Below are 25,454 nucleotides of genomic sequence, written 5' to 3' on the forward strand. Positions count from 1 at the left end.
TGGAGACATCCGAAGGGCTCTAAGCCTCTAAACCGGCTGTGCCCTGAGAAGAACAAACTCCAACATTTGAACTCTAACAACTTATAAATAGTCTTAAGTTTCAGTAGAAAAAGAAGAAACACTAGTTCAAATTGGGGATGACCACAGTGAGTCAAATTTAGTTACAATTTTCATAGTCAGTCTCAACATGAGTTTCGCGAGTTAAAAAGGGTCTTCACCCTGATTGTGGATCTCCAAGAAGCCTAGTCAAAGGAAATTATCCTTTCAATGATGGAGGAATTTAAAGGATGCCTCAGAGCAGGTCATCCTAAAGATTATAATTGGGCTATAGTTCCATGGCAATTCATTGGGCAAGGACAAATGGGGTCCACAGGTCAAATTCTTTCATCCATGGAATCCATTTCCAACTTACGCAAGGAAACCTGCTGTTTTTGCCCATTTAGAGTGATCTTGGTCCTTCTGAGATGAATGGGATTATGGGTTTTCTCCCATAGTGCTCTCTGGCCCAAAGAGCTTTAAGGTGTGGACTTTGAGTAAAGGTGGGAACACAAGCCTTGTCTTGATTAGTTCTACTTAGTACCTTGTTTCAGGTTCTGGCCAAAACAACTTCTTGTAAGATTAGATCAACTCTAATTACTTAGCAGTTAGTAAGGATTCCAACAGCAGACTTTGGCACATATACATTGATTCTCCCTGAAACATCCCCATCACTCTGCTCTTCAGTCTCTCGTCTGCTGAGACTGGCTCCTCCATCTCCCCCCAACCACACATGGGGGTCCCACCTTTGCTCTTGCCATCATCCTCAGAGGCGCTGCCTGGAAGAATTCTGCACAAGCCACTCCCGCCTCTTCTCCCCATCCGGGCTCCTAGATGAACAAGTCCGTGCTGCCTCCTCCCCTGAAAGCCTGGCTCCCGGATCTTGTTGCCAATTATAGCCTCGCCAGCCCTCAGCCATTCATCACCTGCCCACCGACACACCGAGGCAACCCGGAGAAAGTCATGCAACTGTGTTGATCGACTCCATGACAGACCAGCTCAGCTGAACCCCCGCTGGGCAATGCTACCTTGCCCCCTCCTCACTCACTCTTGCACTTTCCACAGCACTTCTTCCAGTTTTCTTCTCCCCTTCTCAAGCCTCCCATGACTTCCTAGCCCCAGAGCTCAGCTGAGAACTCTGCCTCATATATTACAGAAAGAATCAAGGCCATCTGAGAGTAACTTCTTCTCCACTTTCCCTATCTTCCATCCCTCTTGGCAGTGCCTGGCATGCAGTAGGAGCTTACTAAGTGCTTCCTGCTTGATTACTGGCCTTTTCTCTTTGGGGGCTCACTTGCGGCTTAGTCATCCACTGGCCAGACCCCGGGCAGCTATAAGCTGGGGGCCGGCGTGCTCCTCTGGCCTGGTCTTGTGGCGTGTGACACCGTCCTTGGGCTCCTGACAGTCTTGTTCTGGCTTGGAAGAAGGAGTTTTGAGCTATTTGCTTTGGTTTTCTCCATCCTCATTTTTATTGCGGTTTTGGAGCTTGATGGGTGTTTGCAGGAGGTCTGTAGACCTTCACCATTTCCCCCCAACTCTGCCCATTTTAATCTTTGTATCCCCAGTGCCACCGAGGAGAGGCTCTTAATGTGTATTTGTTGACTGAGGCAAACGTTTTTGATAACTGGCCCTCTGCAGATGAGGAAACTGAGGCTCAGGAAGATGGCGTGATTGCCCATTCACATTTGCCCATCAGAGCCCACCTCTTCACTGCAGGGCCAGAAAATCGGCCAGGGAAGATCTGATGGGGATCTTTGACTCAGAGGCAAAGGGGCAGGGGAGAGTGGCTGAAGGTTCCTGAGCAGAGATAATCTGAGCAGATCTATGCCTTAGGATGATTATTTGCCAAGAGCATTAATGGATTGGAGAAGGAAGAAGGTTGAAGAAATAACAATAATAAAGATGAGCATTTATGGAGCACTTTAAGGTTTGCCAATTACTTTACACATCCTAACTCCATGTTTCCTCATAATAATCCTGGGATATTAAGGCTGGTATCCAAGTAGGTATTATTTACCAATAAAGATGCTGAGTCAGAAGTTGTCTGAGACAGGATCCAAACTCAGCTCTTCCCAACCCCAAGCCCAGCTCTATTCACTGTCACTATTTCTGATGGGAAAGGAGACAACTATACAAAGTTTATGTGGATGGGAATAAGGGCCTTTCCTAGAAGGGAGGGAGGGAGAGGGAGGTGAGAAAAGTGAAGGGGACTCCATGGGACTTCACTAATGGCAGAGAAAGGCTAAAGGAGACAAGACAAAGAAAAACACTAAGGTTTGGTAAGCAAGAGGCTTGTGGTCCCACAGATGGAAAGAGGAAGTCAGATGAAGAAAGAGGCGGGGGAAAGGGAAGTAAGCTCAGTTGTAGATACATGGGGTTAAAGGTGGGGTGGAACAATCCACTGGAAATCCAAGTCTGTGGAGGGATATTCTGGAGCTCAAGAGAGAGGTTAGGACTTAGAGTTTGGAAGAAGAAAGATGGAAGCTGTGGGAATAAATGAGATTCTCTCTGGAGAGGACAGAAAAAGAAGTAAACTGAGGACAGGCCTTGGAGGGGCTCTCATATTTATTTTTTAGGTTCAGAAAGATGAGGATCAACAAAAACAGGTGTTAGAGAGTCATAAGAACTAAAGCAACATAGTTAAAGATTCTTTTAAACATCTGTTATTTTCTCACCTCCCTCTCCCTCCCTCCCTTCTAGGAAAGGCCCTTATTCCCATCCACGTAAACTTTGTATAGTCAACAAATACCAGAAAAAAATGAGCATTTCCATATACAAAGAAGAAAAAAATTAACAACTATGCATGAAATAGTGAGTCTTCATTACATATAACTTGGTTTTTAAAAATAAAATATATAATACATTTGGCATGTTAGTCCCAAGGCTGTCCCAATTGTTTGTTTCCCTGTTCTGGGTACTTAAAGATGCTACATTGATGCTATAATTTTTTGCTTTACTGTTATTACCCTCTATTTTCCTAAAAAAAAATTAATTCCACTCTTATAGTCAATAAAGAAGTCAAGCAAAATAAATTGCTACACTGTCCATATCCAGAAAAATAACATCTCATTCTTTACCTCTAGTCCATCAGCCCTGTGATGAGATCTTTTGGAAACATGTTTCATCATTGGTCTTATACAGTCAAAAGTAAATGATAAAAGTTTTAGACTCAGAACCAGAATTCCAAGGTGCAAATACTGCCTCTAATATTGGTTATCTGTGTGATCCTGGGCAAATCACTTTATCATGATAATAATTGATATTTCTATGCTTCATTGAACTCCTCTGAATCTCAATTTTCTCTCTTACGGAACAGAGATATTAATTAACACGAATAGTATCTACTGGGGCATCATTGAGGTGGAACAGTGGATAGAATGTGGGGGTGGAGTCTGGAAGACTCATCTTCCAGAGTTCAAATCAGGCCTAGCTGTGTGACCCTGGGAAAATCACCTCACCCTGTTTGCCTCAGTTTCCTCATTTGTAAAATGAGCCGGAAAAGGAAATGGCAAACCATTCCAGTATCTGCCAAGAAAATCCCAAATGGGGTCATGAAGAGTCAGACATGACCAAAATGACGGAACGATAACAAAATAGTATCTCCTTTCCATCTTCTAGAGTAAGTTTTCCCCAATCTTTCTTAACTGTGTGCCTTCCCTCTCTTAATTATTTCTTATTTACCCTATACATATTTGTTTGAATGTTATCTCCCCATTTAGAACATGAGCTACTTATGGCAGTCTTTTGTCTCTTTTTGTTTCTCTAGTGCTTAGCATAGTACCTGGCATATAAGAGCTTAATATATTTTTATTGATTTTGCCGACCGATTGAGTGTTGTAAGGCTCAAGTAAGGCAGCGTAGATGAAATAAATTGGAAACCACAAACACTATATAAATGTCATATATTAGACAAAGCTGTGCTGTTTCCAAAGCCAAAAGAAGAAAATGGCCAGTATTAAAAAGAAGCATTAGTGTCAAAAACTACACATTTTTCAAAAAGGTTAAGATCTGGAAAGAAGTCATTAGATTTAGCACCTAGAAAGTCACTAGTAACTTTTGACTTTTGAGAGAACAGTCTCCGTAGCAAGGGATTATGGTTGCAAAGGAGAATTTCAAAGTTTTAGATCTTGGCATTCAGAGATGGTGTGAGACCATCCTGATGCTCTACACAAGTTGGATGACTGAGGAGGTTATGAAAATTGAGTAAGCTTCTTGTTGGTAGAACTGTGAATGTATCCAACCATTCTGGAGAGCAGTTTGGAACTATGCTCAAAAAGTTATCAAACTGTGCATACTCTTTGATCTAGCAGTGTTTCTATGGGCTTATAAACCAAAGAGATCTTAAAGGAGGGAAAGGGACTCACATGTGCAGAAATGTTTGCCCTTTTTGTAGTGGCAAGGATCTGGAAATTGAGTGGATGCCCATCAGTGGGGGAATGAAAGTAATGGAATATTATTGTTCTATAAAAATGATGAACAAGCTGATTTCAGAAAGGCCTGGGGAGACTTATACAAAATGATGCTGAATGAAACAAAAGAACCAGGAATACAGCATACACAGTAACAGCAAGAGTGTGTGATGATCAGCTATGACAGCTTGGTTCTTTTCAATGTTTCACTGAAAAAGGGCAATCCCAATAAACTTTGGATGGAAAATGCTGCCCACATCCAGAGCAAGAACTATGGAATGAATGTTAAATCAACCATGCTACGTTCACTTTTTTTCCTTTTCTTGTTTTATTTTTCTCTTGTGATTTTTCCCTTTTGCTCTGATTTTTTTCCTCCCAACATGTTTCATAAGGAAATACATATATAACCAAAACCCCAAAACAACAACAAAAAATATACATGTATAACCAAAAGTCCTCCAAAAAGTTTTTATATGTAAACATGTAACTGGGGAAAGTAGAAGGACAAAAGAAAGCTCCATGAGGAAGAATGGAAAAAGGGTATCCTGGTAATATCAAGTGGGGGCTTATTGCTTAGGATTTGGGTTCCTCAAGTGAGGGCAAACTTTCATTGAATGAATTTCAAATTCTTAGTCTATTTTCATTATTATTATTTTCATACGCATATCTTAGACTTTTTCCAATTGAAGTGTAAGCTGGGATTGTTTGGAATAGCAGGGAAGCCAGAAAAATTGGATTTAATTCCCACTTCCAACATGAGCTAAATATAAAACCACTATAAAAATCACTTAAATTTTCTGAGCCTTACCTGTAAAATGTGGCTAATAATAGTGCCTCCCTTATAGAGTTATTGGGCTCAAATAATATTGAAAAAAAACATTTATAAACCTTATTGAACCAAAGAAATGCCAGTTATTCTTATCATTACATTGCTTTGTACATCTAGCATATGCTCATATATTTTAGCCATTCAAGAATTTATTGTCAGATTGCAATATTTTAAAGAATTTTATTTCAATTTACTAATTAACAAGAATTTATTAATTATCAACTACATGCTAAGCACCATGCTAGGGGCACAAATATAAAAGTAAGTCTCTGCCCTTACAATGTACTAGGGAAAATTGGCTGGAGAGGAATGAGGAGGGAATATGAACCACTGGACAATGGCATTGAATCATAAGCTTGGCTCTAAAGCAAATCATCAGACAAATGATTCAGCGGCTGTGATGTAGTTCAGTTTCTTTGTCAGATGAAGATAGTTCTACTAACTTAGAAATTAAAGGGTTTAATATAATGAATAGAAAAGTAAATAGTACAGAAGCATAAGATGGAACTCCCAAGCACAATCTAGTTATAACTAAAAGTAATGTAACATAGTAAGGATAGGTCAATTTTTCTTTATAGGAAGTAGGCAGCCAGCTGGGATGGTGAATAGAGCACTGGGCCAAGAGTCAGACAGACTTGAGTTCAAATTCAGCCTCAGGTACTTATTAGCTGTGTGATTCTGGGCATGTCACTTAATCACTGCTTCTTGTCTCTGTAAATCTGTAAAATGAAGGTCATAATAGCACCTTCCTCTTTTGATTGTTGTGAGGGTCCAATGAGATAATAATCGTAAAGCACTTATCACATTGCCTGGTACGTAGTGCTATGTAAACATTAACTGCTCTTATTAAGAAAAACATTTCAGTGACTAAGGCAGAATCAGCCCGTAAATTGGGCTAGGCCGTATCAATTATAACTAATTTGTGAAGAAGAAGGAAAGAATCATGCTTGATCTCTTGAACTACGGCCACCCAGACAAAAGAAATAATAAAGACTAGTATTAGCTGCCATTCATTAAGGTTTGCAAAGTCTGACAGACATCATCTCATTTAATTCTCACAACAACCCTCACCTAAGTCCCACAGGCATTCCCACTCCATTTCACAGATGAGGTAAGTGTAAAGAAAGGTCTTACTCATTTCATTTGTCTCTCAGGTGGAATTTGAGCTCAGATGTCACTTAATTTGAAACCTAACCCTCTTTTCTGTTTTAAGCTCGAATGCACCCTGGTCCCTGGGCCGCATGTTGACTTAGAAAACCACAAATCCCCATTTTCTATGTTGTATTTTTCTTTCTTTCATAAAGCGTTTCCCTGCACCCTTGCGCCTGAAAGTGGCCTGTGTGACGCCTTTAAACTAGGTCCCTGATAATGACAGTAAAAGGAAGTCAGATGGACCACTACAAAGCTCAGTCGGAGACTGCAGAACGGTCCTTTGCACAGAGCAAGCAATAATAAAGGAGAGAAGGCAAGGAGGTTAACAAGGAAACTTCACACTGTTGAGGAACACCAGTGGATAGCAGATACTAAGGCCCGGGAGAGGGGAGGATTTGCCAAAAGTTCTAGAAGAGTTAAAGGAGGAAGGCTGGATTTGGATTGAAGCCCTCTGCCTCCAGACCCCCGTCCTTCCATCACACCATCCCATCTGTCTCAGAAAGGAGTCCCCAGTTCAAATTCTGCCTGACACTAACTTCTGTGATCACAAGTCACAGCTTCTGATGGCCTCAGCTCTCTCATCTGATAAATAAAGTAACACTTGCAAGCCTACTCATGGGACTGTTGGGGAAAAAAAAAAAAAAAAAACAACTCTTTCTAGGCTTTAAATAGCTACAGCGAGGCAGACTGCATTCCCATAATCTGAATGAAACGCCTTAGGGATGGACAGCGGGAGCAGCTACTTCCCAGTGGATGGTTGTGGGCTGTAGCCAGAGAAAGAAACCCAGTTCTTGGGCTGTGGACTTGGAAAGATGGGAAAAGATAAGAACTGATATCAGCAATATCACTAGAAAGAAACTGCCTCTTTTCACAGGAGAGGATGGCCTTTACAGATGTGTGTGTAGGGGGTGGGGGGGAAGGTTGGGAGGGAAGAGATGGTTCAGATAGTCACTGATGAGGTGGAAAAACAGCCGTTTTATTCCTGTTGATAACAGGTCTGCCTTCCGGAGCGGCTCTGATTATTCCTGCTGTTTCTCGCCCTGTGATGCTAGAAAGAACAGTTTATCTGGAGTGGATAACTTGATGCTGTACAAGACGAGGTCATACAACACGAGAGCCCTGCATCAGAAACCAAAAGGCCGATTTTGTACAAATCCCGGATCCGCTACCGGCAAGGTGATTTACATACTGTCTCGCCTATCATACCATTCACAGCTTATGAATGCAGTGAGGTTAAGGAATAAAATACATTAAGTACCTTGAAATCCTTCGTGGACACTGGTACATTTAAAGTGGGGCTGTTAATTTTAACTCCTCTGGGCTCAGTGGTCTCCAAAGAGGGGCCAGTGAGCAGCCAATAGAAGGATCCCACTGCCAATCCTAAAACTTGTCCCCAACTTATTCCTACTCTCCCTTCTACCACAGACACACCCTACTCTCATCTCCCTCTTCTACGCAAGGTCCCCACGTCCTTGATTTTGAACCAGAGTGGGAACCCCAGAACAGTTCCAGGAGATCTGAATCTAATTCAGGAGTTCTTAGCTTTTTTATGTCATGGACTTCGGGCTGTCTTGTGAAATCTATGCACTCCTCAAAATATCTGTACATGCATAAATGCAGAGATTACCAAGGAAAGCTCAATTTGTCTGTTAAGAACTCCTAACTTCCCAAATGTTCTCTGGGTACTCACAAGAGCAGCTGAACAGGTGCCATTGGTACAACCCTCGCCACCCCAAGCATCCTGATAGTCAGCTCTATGAGTGAGTCACAACAAAGAGCCTACCCCTTTCTCCCTTCCCCCTTTTCTTTCTAGGGCAGGACAAGACATGGCCTGTAATCTGCATTAACCTTCCCTCCAAATTCACCTCTCTTCCTCGGAGGGCACAACCATCCTTCCAGTTTATCCACCCCTGCCTCCTCACCCTGGCTCACCTCCTATCTCTAATCAGCTGACCATTTCTCCTTCTTTCCACTCCCACAGGCCTTCAGGCCCTCTTCCTGACATGACTGTAAAAGCCTCCAACTGGTCCTTCTCCAATCCCTTCCCTTCTCCAATCCTTTCCCTTCCCCAAGCCTTTCCCTTCTCCAAGCCTTTCCCTTCCCCAATCCTTTCCCTTCCCCAATCCTTTCCCTTCTCCAATCCTTTCCCTTCTCCAAGCCTTTCCCTTCCCCAAGCCTTTCCCTTCTCCCATCCTTTCTCTTCCCCAAGCCTTTCCCTTCTCCAAGCCTTTCCCTTCCCCAAGCCTTTCCCTTCTCCCATCCTTTCCCTTCTCCCATCCTTTCCCTTCCAAGCCTTTCCCTTCTCCAAGCCTTTCCCTTCCCCAATCTTTTCCCTTCCCCAAGCCTTTCCTTCTCCCATCCTTTCCCTTCTCCAATCCTTTCCCTTCTCCAATCCTTTCCCTTCCCCAATCCTTTCCCTTCTCCAAGTCTTTCCCTTCCCCAAGCCTTTCCCTTCTCCAAGCCTTTCCCTTCCCCAAGCCTTTCCCTTCTCCCATCATTTCCTTTCCCCAAGCCTTTCCCTTCTCCCATCCTTTCCCTTCTCCAAGCCTTTCCCTTCTCCAACCCCTCCTCTGAATAGCCGCCCAAATGTTATCTCATCTAGGTAAAGATAAGGAAAAGGGCACCAGGACTGGGAAGTGTTGCTGCTGTAGAAGTGGCCCTTGCGCCCCCAGGGAGAGAAGCCCCCAGTTAATGGGTCTTCTCCTCCCTGATGGTCCTGCATCATCACCATCCAAAGAGTGATGGGGGGCCCAGCTAAAGCCCAGCTAAGGCAGAAGGAGATAGAAACCTGCCTCTGCTATGGAATTCCCATTCAGTTTTCTAAGCATGGTTCCTCGAAGCACTGAAAAACTGGTCACAGGGACAACAGATCAGATCGCTAGGTTATCACAGAATCCCTTTCCCCAAGGGCCCTAGCTTCACCTGCCTGTCACTGACATAAACCTGATTCCCACTTCTAGGCGCTGACACAAACCAGCCTAGGAACCTTTTCCCCAATTCCCCAGTCAGCCTTCTGGTTAAATGCCACTGGAGTTTTCTCCTTCCCAAGGCCTAGTCCCCTGGCTGTGGGGTCACTTACACAATCACCTGTCCTGCCATGGCATGCCAAGGACCTCCTGGCTTTTCTATTATACAGCTGAACTATGTACACACACACACACACACACACACACACACACACACAATTTCCCCCAAATAAAATTCTTTGAGAGCAGGGACTACCTTGATTATCTATTTGCATTCCTGGCACTTAGCATAGTCTTGCCACTTAAAAAGTGCTTAATAAATGTTTTTCCATTCAATTTCATTTATCTTATCTTTTTAAAATGCCTACTTTCGGTGTACGTTTTATGATATAGATAATTATTAGGACAGCAGCATGAATATAATTTGCAAATAAGTAAATCTACTTTGCCTGCACATTTTGTACTAAAACCAGCAAAATTTAGGAATCAGTATTCTAAAGATGACCTCAAAGGCCCCTTTCAGCTTTAAATCTATGAACCTGTGACCACTGAAGAAAAGGTTCCATTAAGAGAAAAACCAAGAATTAAACTGGTATTAAGGTCAGGCAGAGAAACTCTTAAGATTACTCTGAAAAGGCTTTCAATTTTTAATCAAGAATACTATGGTGTCAGGAGGGGTTTATAGGAATGAAAAGAACAATTTGGCAGCGGAATCTCTCTTGCCTTTAACTACACAGGACCAGGTGGTTTCCAATGATTCATGGGATCAGGCAGTCACAAAGTGTTCTTAAATCGTGAATTTACAGATTATAAATTTTTAAATGGTAGAAATATTCTTAATTTATTAATCCATAATAAATCCCCTTTAGGTGTTGCTTAATGGTTTTCTGGTCGACTAATTTTAGAATAAACAATTATAGAATTCATCTGCTTGTTAACTTTAAATATATCTGGTTTGATTAAGGGGAAATGATGGTCCTCCATTCAAATAGTCTAGGAAATAGTTACTGAAGCATACCAGCAGCCTCAAATTTCACCTCCATTTTATTTGTACTACTATTAAAAGCTGCATCTCTTTTCACAAAAACCTGTTATACTCTTCTGAACAAAAGAATAAAGGGCTAAATAATACAACAAGGGTAAGAGGGTAGTAAACAGGACACTGAATTGGTTAGGTGAGAAATCCAGATATAAATCACTTAAGGATAGCCATTTCTAAAGAATGAGAATATAATAAAATACATCTAATACTGTTTCTGAATAGAAAATCTCTGTGATAGTCCAGAATTAACTTCATGATTCTTCAGTATTCCCGTAACATCACCATGAACATTATCACATCATCAGCCATGTAAAGTTACAGTTTAGAAGAATAGGATCAAGAGCAGAAAGTTCAGTGGATTTAGATCTCTTAGATAATAGGCAAAGTGGCTTTGTCAGGTGTCTTTCTATTGACCAAAAATCTCTAGATTTGACAGGATTCTAAAACCTTCTCAAGCAGCGATCAAGGATGTTGCATCAACAACTGTCAGAAACGGTTCATAATAATACATTTGGAATCCTTCAGAATTCAAGTTCTTTAATTTTTGAAAAATTTGATTCCCTAGAGTTGATTCATTGATATTTAAGGTACTGAAAAGGATTCTTGTTAAATGGTACAACATAAAACCGAAAGCTGTACAGAGGCAAGTCCAATCTTTGCCGATTTAAACCATGATAAAAAAAGAATTTGATTATGGACACACCCAAGGTGAATATGTAAGCCTCTAAAATGCATACTATACAGATGAATAATTTTTACCCTCTATGAAAAGTAATTGTTTTCTATAGGAGAAGATAAATCTTTTTTTAGATCATGGTTAATTTTTTTTTTTTTAAAGATTCAAGGACTCAAAAACATTTAGCTAAAAAAGAATCATAAAAAGTAATCAATTAATAATCTATACTCAGCCACATCAAGGGACTGGCTGATATTAGATAATTTTTTAACATTGGGCAGTTTATTTGTCATTAGTATATTTTACCACTCTCCCCCTTCAAAAGTGTGAAGCCAAAAATTTCGTCGGAGACATTTCCTATTCTTGTAGCTGAGGAGGCTGGTTAAAGCAAACATACAGGAAAATATGATTGTCCCTATAGAAACAGTTCTAAAAACTGACAATCCCAATCTGAAAAAAGATTAAAAACAGTGAAAAAGACAGGCACGCCGGCATGATCTCTGTCTAGGGAGTAAAGGGTTCCCTTTATAGTAAAATTCACCCCCAGACACATAAAACAACAAAGTAAGCCGAAGTCAGCCTGACAACACGAAATTCTGCAAGAATGTAGGTCCCCGAGAATCAGGACAATGAGAAAATGCACTCTGACATTTCTGTTTTCCAGCAGTCCTGTAAGAGGAGCCATTGAGCTGAGCTGCATTATCCGAGTATTAAAAACAGGGCAACTTCCCAGCAAAGCAAAGGGGACCCGTAAGAAAACCTTTTGCTAAAGGTTAAATTCAAAAAAGAAAAAAAAGAAACCACCTTGTTCTTGGAACACATGGAAATGGGAAGGAGCTAAAGTTACATTTGCCGCTCTGGCAAAGGACTAAAAAAGGATGTAAATGTATTTGCATCCAACTAAGCCCAGCAATTTAAGGCACAGGGTTCCTGGGTCTATGATGATGTTCCTACTAAGCAAATGCTGTGCTGTACTGATGTAATAGCAGCAAAAACGGCCCGGGACGGTTCCGAATGACAAGATCGGTACCACGGGTGGACGATCTACTTTTAGTCCCACTTAGAATCCTCTGCTTCCGCCGGCTCTCCCAAGGGCCCCACCCCACCCACACGGGGCGCGCAGCGAGAGACTTGTGTTTCACTGACAGGAGTGTAAGTGAATGTGTGTCCCCACAAAAATAAGAGACCCCAAAATTAGGCTAAGTGGGTGCATTTGGGGGGACGGACACGGGCTGTGCGAACTGTTGGCCAATGAGTGGGCAAATGCTCCCAAAGGGGCGGAGGGGGCCTGCGGCACCTGCAGGGAAACGAAAAGCCCCCAGCTTCGGGCAAGTGAACATCCATTTGCACGCTCACAGGTGATCTACAGGCCCTTCCCCCCACCCCCACCCGCACTCCCCGGAGTCCCCAGAACGGGCCGGGCCGCGCCGCCCCCTCCCGCCCGCAAACTTTCCGCGCAGATCCCGGAGAGATAAGGCAGGGCACCGGCCCGCCCCCCGCGGCAGCCCCGGCCCCACGCTCGGGTCCCAGGCTGGGAGGGGAGGGGAGGGAGGGACCAGAAAGCCTCCCTTTTGTGACCTCTGCGGAACGACAGGTTCGGCGGCTTCTCGGGATGCGTGTGCAGGGATGACACAGATTCCTGGGGAAGCACGCTCTCGGCCCCCACGCAGAGGGGGGGCTCGCCGCCCACCAGCGGTCCCGAGGGGCGGCTAACGCCAAGTGCAGCCCCGCCTTCGCTCCGGCTCTTCTCCGAAGGGCCCGGACGGTGCCTTTCGGGGCCGGAGAGAGGAAAGGCTCACTTACCGAGGGGGCTCGGAGCCGAGGACTGCCTGAGGGGCTGGGGAGCCGGGGAGCGGGGGATCGAGGGGCAGCTTCTCCCAGGACCCCTCGGCCCAGCCGCACGAGTTGCGCCGGGTCTGCCTCGCTCACCCAGCGGGATTCCCCGACATTCCCGGGGCTCAGAGGTCCCGGGGGCACCTTTCCTTAGCACCCTCCCGACTTCCCTCCAACCCCCCTCTCAGCCCTCTCACCCCCTCGCCTCTGCTCCCCGCTTTTCACAGCACCCGTCCCCACTTACTCCTTTTAGTCACGCCCGCCTCGGCCCCACCCCCCTCCTCTTACCCCGCCGCCCAGGACTGCCAGCCTCAGAGAGCTCCCTCGGGCTGCCTCCTGCCCTCGGAGGGTCCTCCCCTGCCCATCTTGTCCCCATGCCCCTTCACACACTCTCCGCCCCACTGTCCCAGACTCCCTCAGAGACCCCCCTGCCTGGCCCATCCCCTCCTGACCGTCCCATCCCCCCTCCCTATCCTATGCCTGCCTCACTGACCCCCCCTCCTGACTCCCCCTCACTGACCCATCCCCTCCTTACTGATCCCATCCCTTCCTCACTGACCCCCTCCTTGTCCTATCCCCTCTTCACTGTCCCATCCCCCCCACTGACCCATCCCCTCCTCACTGATCCCCTCTCACTGTCCTATCCCCTCCCATCCCCCACTCATTGACCATCCCCTCCTCACGGACCCCACCTCACTGACCCCCTTCACTGTCCGATCCTCCCCCACTGACTCCCCACTGACCCATCTCCTCCTCAACGATCCCATTCCCCCCACTGTCCCATTCCCTCCTCACTGACCCCTCCTCATTGTCCCATCCCCTCCTCACAGACCCTCCGCCCCCACTGTCCCAGACTCCCTTAGAGTCCCACTCACTCGCCACTGGCCCCTCTTCACTGACTCTTCCTCACTATCCCATCCCCTCCTCCCTGACCTCCCTCACTGGAGCACCCCATTGTCCCATCTCCTTACTCCGTCCCTTCTGCCCCATCTCACGGACCTGTCACTGTCGCATCCCCTCTTCACTGACCCCCCTCACGGATCCCTGTCCCTGTCGCACCCCCTCCTCACAGACGCCCCTCACAGATCCCTTGCCACTGTTGCACCCCCTCCTCACAGATCCTCCTCACAGAGCCCTTGTCACTGTCGCACCCCCTTCCCACAGACCCCTCCCTTCACAGACCCTCTGTCACTGTCGCACCCCTTCTCACAGACCCTCCTCCCATCACTGTCCCATCCCCTCCTGACAGCCTCACCACTGTCCCCATCCTCGGTCGCTCTCCCTCCCATCCCTTCCCCGCCCCCTCCTTGCCCCTCTCCCGGACTCCGGCCCCGCGCTCTCCCTCCCTCACTCACTGGCCCGGGACTGCTGCGGATCGGGGTCGGGGTCGGGGTCGGGCCGGGCTCCGGCTCCTCGGCTCCAGCAGCGACCGCTCCTCCTTCTCCTCCTCCTCCTCCTCCTCCTCCTCTTCCCCTCCTCCTCCTCCTCCCGCGCCGGTGCCTCTGTCTGGGGCTCCCTCGCGCCGAGGGGCGGGGCGGGGGCTCCCGGGGGCGGGGCCTGTGGGGGCGGGCCGAAGCCGCTGCTCCTGGAGGGAGGAGGGACCCGGATGCTCTGGGGCCGCTGAGGGCAGAAGCGGCGTCAGGCCCCGAAGCGCGCCTGCGCAGCCACCGCTGGTTTGGGGCTCACTGCGCAACCTCCTCGGCCCGCCTCCCCCTCCCCTGTTCGCGGCAGCTGGAGCGGCGGTTCCGGGCTCCCTTACCCCTGGCGCCGCAGAATTTGGGGAACCCTCCCTCCTGAAGGTTCTTGGCTTTGTTCACTTTGCTCCGGAAATCCTCCCTTTGCGGGGCGAGCACTGGGTGCTAGCTCTCCCCAAGCCCTCTCTATACTTTCGTGCTGATTGGGTGGTCCGAGGGAGAGACGGGGAAGGAAGCGAGCCGGCGCTGGCCCTGCGCTCCCGGGCGCTGGCGCTATCTCCCGGGCGCTGGCGCTGTCTCCCGGGCGCTGGCGCTGTCTCCCGGGCGCTGGCGCTGTCTCCCGGGCGCTGGCCCTGCTCTCCCGGGCGCTGGCGCTGTCTCCCGGGCGCTGGCGCTGTCTCCCGGGCGCTGGCCCTGCTCTCCCGGGCGCTGGCCCTGTCTCCCGAGCTCCGGCACGGACCGTCCTGTGCCCTGAATGCGCGCTGCTCACATGCTTGTTAAGTCCCTTAGCAGATCCTGCGGGGGCCGGGAGCGATAAAGCCTCGATCCTTCGCTACCCAGGGATTAATAAATCAATGTCAATTAGCCTCCCACAATTTATGGTTGCCCCAAGCTTGCATTGGAACTGCCGGCTACCAGGCCAGGTGCCTCTGGTACTCCTGTCAGAGAGGTCAGTCAGCAGGCCCAGATGCACTAACTCGCAGCCAGAAACGGCGGCCTCGAGGCTAACCAGATTCTGCTCCTCAGTAAAACAGTGGTTTGGACGCGTGACCCCTCACGCTCAGAAGCTGTGGTCAGTGTCCTACCCGCGCTGCAGGCTGTCCGACATGTTCAAGGCCCTGTAGCTTAGACTAGTGCTTAGTGGTGAACCCCAAGGTCAAGGCCAGGGATCTTAGGCTTGTCATCTGTGTGACCTTGGGCATGAGAATACTCTCTGGTCTGTCCCATTTCCTCATCTGCCCAGTTGGGGCGGATGATCTTTAAAGTCACTTCCAGTTCTGTAACTTATTTCTTGAGTCCCCTTATGGGTAAAATTGTAGAGAAAAACGTCCTTTTTCTTTTTTCTTTCATATTCCCTTCTTTCCATAAATCACTCTCCTCTTTTCCAAGATAGGAAAGTATGTTGGCTGTTCCCCCACCTGTCAAGAAATGGAGGGATCTCACCAACTCATTCGTGCCAAGGTTATTAGGGACTGAGTGTACTGTCTGTCCTCGGAGTGTTTGCATTTTAACACTGGGTGAGTTCTTTTTTAATTCTAGGTTATTGGGCAGCAGGCCAGAACCTGGCTACTTCCTTTGCTCCTAAGTAGGTCACCAGTGTAAAGGACCCCTGTTCATTCATTTTGTGTTAGTGACTCACCCCCCAGTTCCTTAGAGAGGGGACACATGGTCCATAGCTAGAGATGAGTCACACCCAGACAGAGAATTCTGCTAAAGCCTTTGGATTGATCGTGGAGATGATTCTTTACTATCCAGAGCAGGGTTCTTGCCCTTTTTGATGTCATGACTCCTTTCCCAGTATAGTGTAGCATATAGATCCCTTCTCAGAATAATATTTTTAGATGGATAAAATAAAATACATGATTACCAAGGAAACATTGTATTGAAATACATTTGTTATTTTTTCTTTTAATAACACATTGAAAGATCTGATCTAGGGTCTTAGACATCATCTATCACAACTCTGGAAATTTTTAGAACAAGGCCCAGAGAAGGAAAGGAACTTGGATCTCTCCTGTCTTTCACAGTTGAACTGCTAGACAGACTTCACTTTGATTTTTACTCACCTCCCACTCAGTTCTCAATTCCTTGCTATCTTCCTTCCCACTTCATTATTCAATTGAAAGTGCTTTCCCCAAGGTTACTAAGGATAACCTTAGCAGCTAAATACATTTAATCTTTACTTCTTTCTCAATTACCTATAAACAAAAATTTTAACATTCTTTTCCCCCTTCATTTTGAGTTCCATATTATTTTCCTCCTTCCCCTTCTTTCTCCCTTCTTTGAGAAGGCAAGCAATTGGGTATAGATTATACATATACATTCGTGCAAAACATTTTCATATTAGCTATGTTGCAAAAGAAAATACAGACCCCCCCCCAAAAAAAAACCCAAGAAAAAATTTAAAAACTATGTTTTGATCTGCATTCTGACTCCATCAGTTTTTTCTCTGGAGGTAGATAGCATTTTTCATCATAAATGCTTTGGAATTATCTTGAGCATTGTATTGTTGAGAATAGCAAAGTCATTCACAGTTAATTATCATGTGATATTAGTGTGTACAATGTACTGGTGCTGCTTATTTCATTTTGCATCAGTTCATGAGTTCTCCCAAGTTTTCCTGAGAGCACTCTGCTCATATTTATTATAGCACAATAGTATTCCATTACATTCATATACCACAACTTGTTCAGCCATTCCCCAGTTGATGGGCAGCCCCTCAAGTTTCCAATTCTTTGCTACCACAAAAAGTTAGCTGCTAAATCCAACGGCCTTTTTGTAGGGCTCTTCTTTCTGAACCTCTGCAGTTTTAAACTTATTACCTTATTTCTAGATAATCTCTCTTCCTTACTATCCTAAGTCTAGAGTAGAAAGGAAATTCAGAAGTCATGACACATTCTATAGTTGAGGCCCACAAAGGTTAAGTGATCTGAACCACCTGCCATTGTACATATAGTAAAGTCTGAGATGGGATTTGAACCTGTTCCTTTCGATTCCTTAAGTGACTGCTCAGTGTTAATTCTCTCTGTCCACCTCTGATTATTCAGTTTCCATTGCTGGATCAGCTTCTTCCTGATCTCTGAGTACGGTTAACCCAAGCTTGTTTCTTCTCTCTCCTCTGGACTTTCTTCCTTAGTGCTGCCATTGATTCAGTTGTAGACAATGAACCAGACTTGGCAATGAATTGGAAGTGGGACTTGAGGGAGTAGGAAGAGGCAAAGATGAACCAGATGGCTGAGAAGAAGGGACACCAGAAATGCATAAGCGCATCATCTCCCTGTCTGCAGACCTAATTCTAATGTCTTTTCCAACCTCTTCCCATATTAAAGCTGCCTGTGGGCATCTCACATTTGCCTTGTCTGGAACAGAAGTCATTGAGCTTCCTTCCCAGACTCTTGGTTACCCCAAAGCATTCTATTTCTTTTTTTATTATAGCTTTTTATTTACAAGTTATATGCATGGGTAATTTTTTAGCACTGACAATTGCAAAACCTTTTGTTCCAGTTTTTCCCCTCATTCCTCCCACCCCCTCCCCCATATGGCAGGTTGACCAATACATGTTAAATATGTCAAAGTATAAATTAAATACAAGTATACATGTCCATACAGTTATTTTGCTGCACAAAAAGAATCGGACTTTGACATAGTGTACAATTAACCTGTGAAGGAAATAAAAAATGCAGGCGGACCAAAAAAAAGGGATTGGGAATTCTATGCAGTGCAAACCATCCTATTTCTGTTGATGATACTTTAAACTTCCCAGTCACCCTTGGGGTCAGAACTTCAACTCATCTTTACTGTTTCCCTTTCCATTGAACCTTCTTTCCAGTGAGTTGTCAAGTTTTGTCCATCGCAATACAATCTTTAAGGTAGGTCAGGCTTTGATCACCTCTCTCACCTGGACTATCATCTAGCCTTCTCCCTGGTTTCCTCTGACATTGCAGACTTTTCAAAACCTGGCTCCTTTTTCTAAATTTCCGTTTTTTCCATTCCCTGATGTCTCTCCCTAGCACATTTCACTTTCCTGTCTTGATGTCAGTGGCTGGGAGCCATGCTTGTGGTTATCTGCCCACTCATTTCTCCTTCTTAGTTTTCCTGGCTTCCTCCAAGGCCCAGCTCCAAGCCCATCTTTCCTGGAGGTCTTTCCTGGTCTTCCCAGATACAAATGCTCTCCCTTTTCAGATTACCTTCCATCTATGCTGGGACAGCTAAATCAAGCAATGGATAGAGCACTGGGCCTGGAGTCAGGAAGACCTGAATTCAAATCCATCTTAGACACTAGCTGTATGACCCTGAGCAAATCACTTAATCCTGTTTGCCTCAGTTTCCTCATCTGTAAAATAAGCTGGAGAAGGAAATAGCAAATCATCCAGTACCTCTGCCAAGAAAACCCAAAATGGGGTCACAAGAGTCAGACGTGACTAAAGAACAAAAACAATGCTGGATCTATCTTGTTTGTGCCTAGTAGTTTATGTACTCTCCCTCATGTTAGTATGGAAGTTCTTTGAAGTCAGGGACTACGTCTCTTCCCTTGCTTTGTATCCCCAGTGCTTAACACAGAGATTGAATTGTAAGAAGTACTTAATAAATGCTCCTTAGCTTTTTGCCTCCTTAATGTTCCTAAAACCCAGACCTCAGTTGCTTGGAACAGGGATGGGTCTGGGGAGGAAACATGAGCTCTGTTTCAAACAAGAGCCCCGTGAGCCTGCCACCCTTCAGAAATCTTTGCTGATTTCCTTTTGCCTCGAGGATAAAATACAAAATCTTCAGTCTGACATTTGAGCTCTTCATAATCAAATTCCCAGCTACCTTTCTAGTGTTATTTCACATTACTCATCTTTACTCATTCTTCATTCTAGTCAAACTAGCTTGGTTGCTGCTTCTCTCTGCAAATGACATTCCACCTCCTAGAATCCCTAGTTTCCTTTAGAGCATGATTCAGGTTCTCCCACCTATATGAAGCCTTCCCTGATCTCTCTCGTTATGGTCACGTTTGAAATCATATTCTATGAATTTTTTTTTATTTGCCTTATTTAACATAAAGAACTGCTAGGACCAATGGGGTGGGACAATTTCTTCCACTAAGGAACCTCTTTATTTTTGTCTCTTCCAGGCCTGGGTCATGAAGAGGGATCAGGCTCCTTTTATCCTCCAGCTCCTTGGCTCATTAAGACTCCTCATTCTGGTGAGGTCATTTTCCATTAAAGCTTAGTTGGCTTATGTTTAGGGTCTCCCCAAAAGGGAGGAGTAGGGAGACACTCATCATGCAATATTTTTTTATTATAGCTTTTTATTTATAAGACATATGCATGGGTAATTTTTCAGCATTGGCCCTTGCAAAACCTTCTGTTCCAACTTTTCCCCTCCTTCTCCCCAACCCCTCCCCAAATGGCAAGTAGACCAATACATCATCATGCAATATAAATCAGGTATGGGACAGTTATTTCTTTCCTACCCACTAAAGAAATGCTAAACACAAGGCACTAACGAGCAACAAACTAACCAGACTGAAAAACGGCAAGAAGTAACAACTGGTATCCTCTGCTTAGAGCTCATGAAGCAGTTTCCAGAGCTGCTGATTAAATATTTTACATTTCACTTTGACTCTAAACTGTCTCCATGTCTTTTTGGCAAGCCTGGCCAGGAGACTGGGCTCATCTTCTGCAAGAGCACTGGGATACTTGCCAGGACTCCGCCTTTTGCTTCAATTCAGTCTAGGATTTTATCTTGTTTTTCCTTTAAATATGCTTTGTGTCTACTTCTATGTGCACTGATGGAGTGTAAGCTTCTTGAGGGCAGGAACTGCTTTATAGTCTTAGTACCTAGCATAGTCCTTAACGCATAGTAGGTGCGTAATAAATCTTTGCCTGGCAGGTGCTTAATGAATTGTCATTGATTGACTCCTCTCTATTTTGATCCATTAATGGTGTCCTGCAGGAATCTTATAACATCTCCATAGTTGCCCATAGAATCCTTTTCTTCCTCACTTCCCCTTCTAACTTCCTTCAAGACTCAGTCAGTCCCACTTTTTGCAGGAGGTCCATTGTTGTTCCTGCATTTAGCATTCATACTACTTCCTTCCCTCAGATGACCAGACATTTCCCCTACATGTGTCTTAAATGTACGTAGTTTTTATATGTTGACTTCTCCATTGGAACATGCACGCCATATAGCTGGGAATTGTTTTTGTTGTATATTCATTGCTTAAAGACTTAATCTGTGCTTGTGAAATAACTGATTTCTGTGTGATTATAAACTCCGCAAAGATGGAGATGGTGTCGTTTTTAATTTGTATATCCCAAATGCACTGAATGTAGGAAGTGGCTAACTGCACCCTGAATGAGGGGCCCATGAGAAATAGTCTCTGTGGGTTGCTTAAGTTCAGATTAGGGAGTTCTAGCCTCAGGATTCACTGTAGCCCTCCTCCCCCTCCTTCTGAAATGCCAGGTCAGCCAAGGGTTGATGCAAAGAGAAGTGCATGAATAAAAGGGGACTCCTTCCAAGTAACACCTTCAGACCAACCCAGTGAGCTCACAGACTTGAGACAATGCACAGGAAAAACAACGCAGCCCTCTTAGCCTGGAGAATTCTCCCATCATGCCTGTAATTACCCTTGGTTTCAAAGAGATGAAGTAAGTCATGAATCTCTCCCTCCGCTGTTGGTTTGGGATGGAAAATCGTGATTTACGAAATCCTGGGATTGGGAATTGAAAAGGGTCTTTGAGATCTTCTAGTTCAGTGGTTTCCAAAATAAGGTAAAGGGTAGGAGGTGCTATGGTTTTATCCCAAGGGATGCATGATCAACTAACTAGTTGAGGGAAGGAAGGAAGCTTGGTCACATCCTTTCCTCCCTGAGGAAATAGCCAATCATGGGGCTTGCTTCCAACACAATCATCTCTACTTTTTACCCACTAGTTAATAATAACAATAACTGGCATTTATTTGTATAATATTTAAGAGTTCACAAAGTACTTTACAAATATTATGTCCTCTGATCATCAGGACAACCTTGCGAAATAGGTGCTTAAAGTAGATAGAATACAGTTCCTGGAAGCAGGGAAACATCTTCCTGAATTCAAATTCTGCCTGAGATACTTACTAGCTATGGGATCCTGGACAGTTTCCTTATCTGCAAAGTGATCTGAAGAAGGAAATGGCAAATCACTCCAATATCTTGCCAAGAAAACCTCAAATGAAGTCACAAAGAAACAAATACAACTGAAAGGTGACCGAACAAAAACAACAATAAGAAATGTTAGTTCTTAATGTAACATGTAAAATGAGACACATGTTTTTGCACCAACATGGAAATTCATTTTTTAAAACTATGCTTATTTGTTTCAAGAGTTTTATTTTTCTCTTGGAAGAAGGAGAGATGGGGTTGAGAGGAATAAATACTTAGCACATGCCTGGCACATAGTAGGAACTTAATATATGACTAACAGAATAACATTTAAAATTTTTTTATATTTATATTTAATATTTTTATTTTCCCCAGTTACATGTAAAACAATTTTTTACATTTGTTTTTAAAACTTTGAGTTCCAGATTCTTTTTCTTCTTTCCCACCCCCCACATGTGGAGTTTTGCAAAATATTTCCATAAAAATCATGCTGTGAAAGAAAACATAGACCCTGCCCCCCCCCCCAAAAAAAAAACCCTCAAGAAAAAGAGCGTGCTTCAATCTGTATTCAGACACAATCAGTTTTTTCTCTGGGTCTGGATAGAATTTTTCATCATAAATCCTTCAGAATAGTCATGGATTATTGTATTGCTGAGAATAGCAAAATCATTCACTGCTGGTCATCCCACAACATTGCTATTACTTTGTACATAGAACACTTCATTTTTCCTGAGTTTATGGATGACTTTTCAGGTTTCTGAATAGCAATTTTTAAAAAATTCATTTTGAAAAAAGAGAATTATCCCTACTTTTACTCCTCAATATAATGACCAGGGAGAAAATTGTATTCAAGGAAAGGGTGTATATCAGAAAAGTTTGAAAAACATGACTTGATCTATCCCTATCATTTTTACAGAGGAGGCCACGGAAGTCCAGAAAATGAATTCTAAGTAATGTCCAAACAAATAGACGAGCTAGGGTTTGCACGTAACTCTCTGGCTCCCAAGTCTTGGATTCCTTCCACTACCCACTTGAAACCTCATTCCTCTTCTTCCTCCTCCTCCTCCTCTCTGCTTTTACTTCTCTCCTCCCTCCCTTCTCCTTCCATTTGACCTCCATAGCAAAGGGTAGGGCAGACGAGGTGCCTGATCAGCCCCTGAGTCACCGGGCAGCATCCCTGTGTCATCCCTGTTACGAGCACGTGTCCACCTCCTCGGGAGAAGCTCTTCAGATGGAGAACCACATCCTTGTTGACTGGGGGATTCATCCATTTGATCAGGGGCTCACCGTCATTGCCACTGTGCATTAGACTTAGAGCCCCGTGACTGACCTCATGATCACAGGACTGCCTCCCACAGGTGAGCCAGGTCAGGTTCCCCTGCCTTAGCTTGAACCCTTGATTGTTACCTCACTTAGATGAGGCAATGTGGCTTTGTAGCCAAACAAACCAACAGACGTTAACTAATCGCTTCCAAAGGCTCTGTTCTAGTACTAGGGACACAGAAACAAAACAAAACAGAAAGACAATTTGTACTTCCAGGGAAAAGATAGTCTATCGAGGGTAAACTAGAAATATACGTGACATATGATACATACATATATTATGTATAAATATATGGTCTATCGAGGGTAAACTAGAAATATACATGACATATGATACATACATATATTATGTATAAATATATGGTCTATCGAGGGTAAACTAGAAATATACGTGACATATGATACATACATATAGTATATAAATATATGGTCTATCGAGAGTAAACTAGAAATATACATGACATATGATACATACATATAGTATATAAATATATGGTCTATCGAGGGTAAACTAGAAATATATGTGACATATGATACATACATATATTATGTATAAATATATGGTCTATCGAGGGTAAACTAGAAATATACGTGACATATGATACATACATATAGTATATAAATATATGGTCTATCGAGAGTAAACTAGAAATATACATGACATATGATACATACATATAGTATATAAATATATGGTCTATCGAGGGTAAACTAGAAATATACGTGACATATGATACATACATACATATATATATAAATATATGGTCTATCGAGAGTAAACTAGAAATGTGCATGACATATGATACTTATATATAGTATATAAATATATGGTCTATCAAGGGTAAACTAGAAACATACATGACATATGATACATACATATAGTATATAAATATATGGTCTATCGAGGGTAAACTAGAAATATACGTGACATATGATACATACATATAGTATATAAATATATGGTCTATCGAGAGTAAACTAGAAATATACATGACATATGATACATACATATAGTATATAAATATATGGTCTATCGAGGGTAAACTAGAAATATACGTGACATATGATACATACATACATATATATATAAATATATGGTCTATCGAGAGTAAACTAGAAATGTGCATGACATATGATACTTATATATAGTATATAAATATATGGTCTATCAAGGGTAAACTAGAAACATACATGACATATGATACATACATATAGTATATAATATATGGTCTATCGAGGGTAAACTAGAAATATACGTGACATATGATACATACATATAGTATATAAATATATGGTCTATCGAGGGTAAACTAGAAACATACATGACATATGATACATACATATAGTATATAAATATATGGTCTATCGAGGGTAAACTAGAAATATACGTGACATATGATACATACATATATATATAAAAATATATGGTCTATCGAGAGTAAACTAGAAATGTGCATGACATATGATACTTATATATAGTATATAAATATATGGTCTATCAAGGGTAAACTAGAAACATACATGACATATGATACATACATATAGTATATAAATATATGGTCTATCAAGGGTAAACTAGAAATGTACATGACATATGATATATACATATATTATATATAAACATATGGTCTATTGAGGGTAAACTATACGTGTATATGACATGATATATACATGTATTATGTAACTATATGTGGTGTGATACTACAAACATGAGGTGAGTACTGATACATATATATGATGTACTAAATATTACATATGATAAATGTGCATGGTATAGAATATATAGTGTGTATACTGCAAACATATTATGTAGGGAATATGTCACATATGTGCATCAATATGGGAATTTGGGGTTTTTGACTATGCTTATTTGTTTCAAGTGTTTTGTTTTTCTCTTGGAGGAAGGAGAGATGAGATTGAGAAGAACAGATACTTAGCACAGTGCCTGGCACATAGTGTGAGCTCAATAAAAGCAATCGACTAAATGAAAAATGATATTCCACATGACGCGTGGCACATGACATGCAACATATATGTGACATACAAATATCACATACACTGCAAGTATATGAAATCTGTAACACATGATATGAGGTATGCTATATATGTGATGTGTGATACACATATGATATGCAAAATCTATGTATACAAGAAATATAGATGATAGATATTATACCCACATATGAGATATGGAACACGATATACATATGTGATATGTGATATATTATTTGTAAGCAATGTGTGATACATATGTGATGTGCAAAATATACATGTATACAACAAAATATATGATAAATGTTACGTACATGTGATATATGGTATATTATAAATATGTGATAAGATATATGGCATATAAATATATACTATGATAAAATATATATTAAGTACATATACATAAAAACTTGGAAGCTATGTATTATAGAAGATAGAGTACTAGACTTTTGAGTCGGGAAGATCTGAGTTCAAATCCTGTCTCAGATACTTAGGAGCTATATGACTTTGGATAAGGATAAGTCACTTAACTATTGTCTGACTCAGTTTTCACATCTGTAAATTATACTAACAACACTTACCTCCCAGAGATGATTTAGCTGCTAAGTAGCACAGGGGACAGTGTACTAGACCTTCCAGTAAGTAAGACCTGAGTTCA

General features: G+C 43.2%; 1 protein-coding gene and 1 long non-coding RNA gene across 3 annotated transcripts in view; one reads left to right on the plus strand and one right to left on the minus strand.

The window, feature by feature from the left end:
• The window catches only part of RNF24 (ring finger protein 24), an 83,403-nt gene extending 68,981 nt beyond the window's left edge, over positions 1–14,422 (minus strand). Inside the window, exon 1 of the mRNA XM_051974332.1 lies at positions 14,299–14,422. The gene's annotated coding sequence lies outside the window, so the exon portion shown is untranslated. The remainder of the gene's footprint in view (positions 1–14,298) is intronic.
• Positions 14,423–14,669: 247 nt separating this feature from the next.
• On the plus strand, positions 14,670–25,048 carry LOC127547419 (uncharacterized). 2 transcript variants are annotated; one of them, XR_007950175.1, is made up of 5 exons: positions 14,670–15,875; positions 17,495–19,543; positions 20,806–20,990; positions 21,361–22,839; positions 24,706–25,048. It is a non-coding gene; the product is annotated as an uncharacterized LOC127547419 (long non-coding RNA). The 2 variants fall into 2 exon arrangements; XR_007950174.1 differs by having other exon boundaries at positions 19,472–19,543.
• The last annotated feature ends 406 nt before the right edge of the window (positions 25,049–25,454 follow it).

Source organism: Antechinus flavipes, chromosome 2 (assembly GCF_016432865.1).
Source record: "Antechinus flavipes isolate AdamAnt ecotype Samford, QLD, Australia chromosome 2, AdamAnt_v2, whole genome shotgun sequence".
Taxonomy (NCBI): Eukaryota; Metazoa; Chordata; class Mammalia; order Dasyuromorphia; family Dasyuridae; genus Antechinus; species Antechinus flavipes.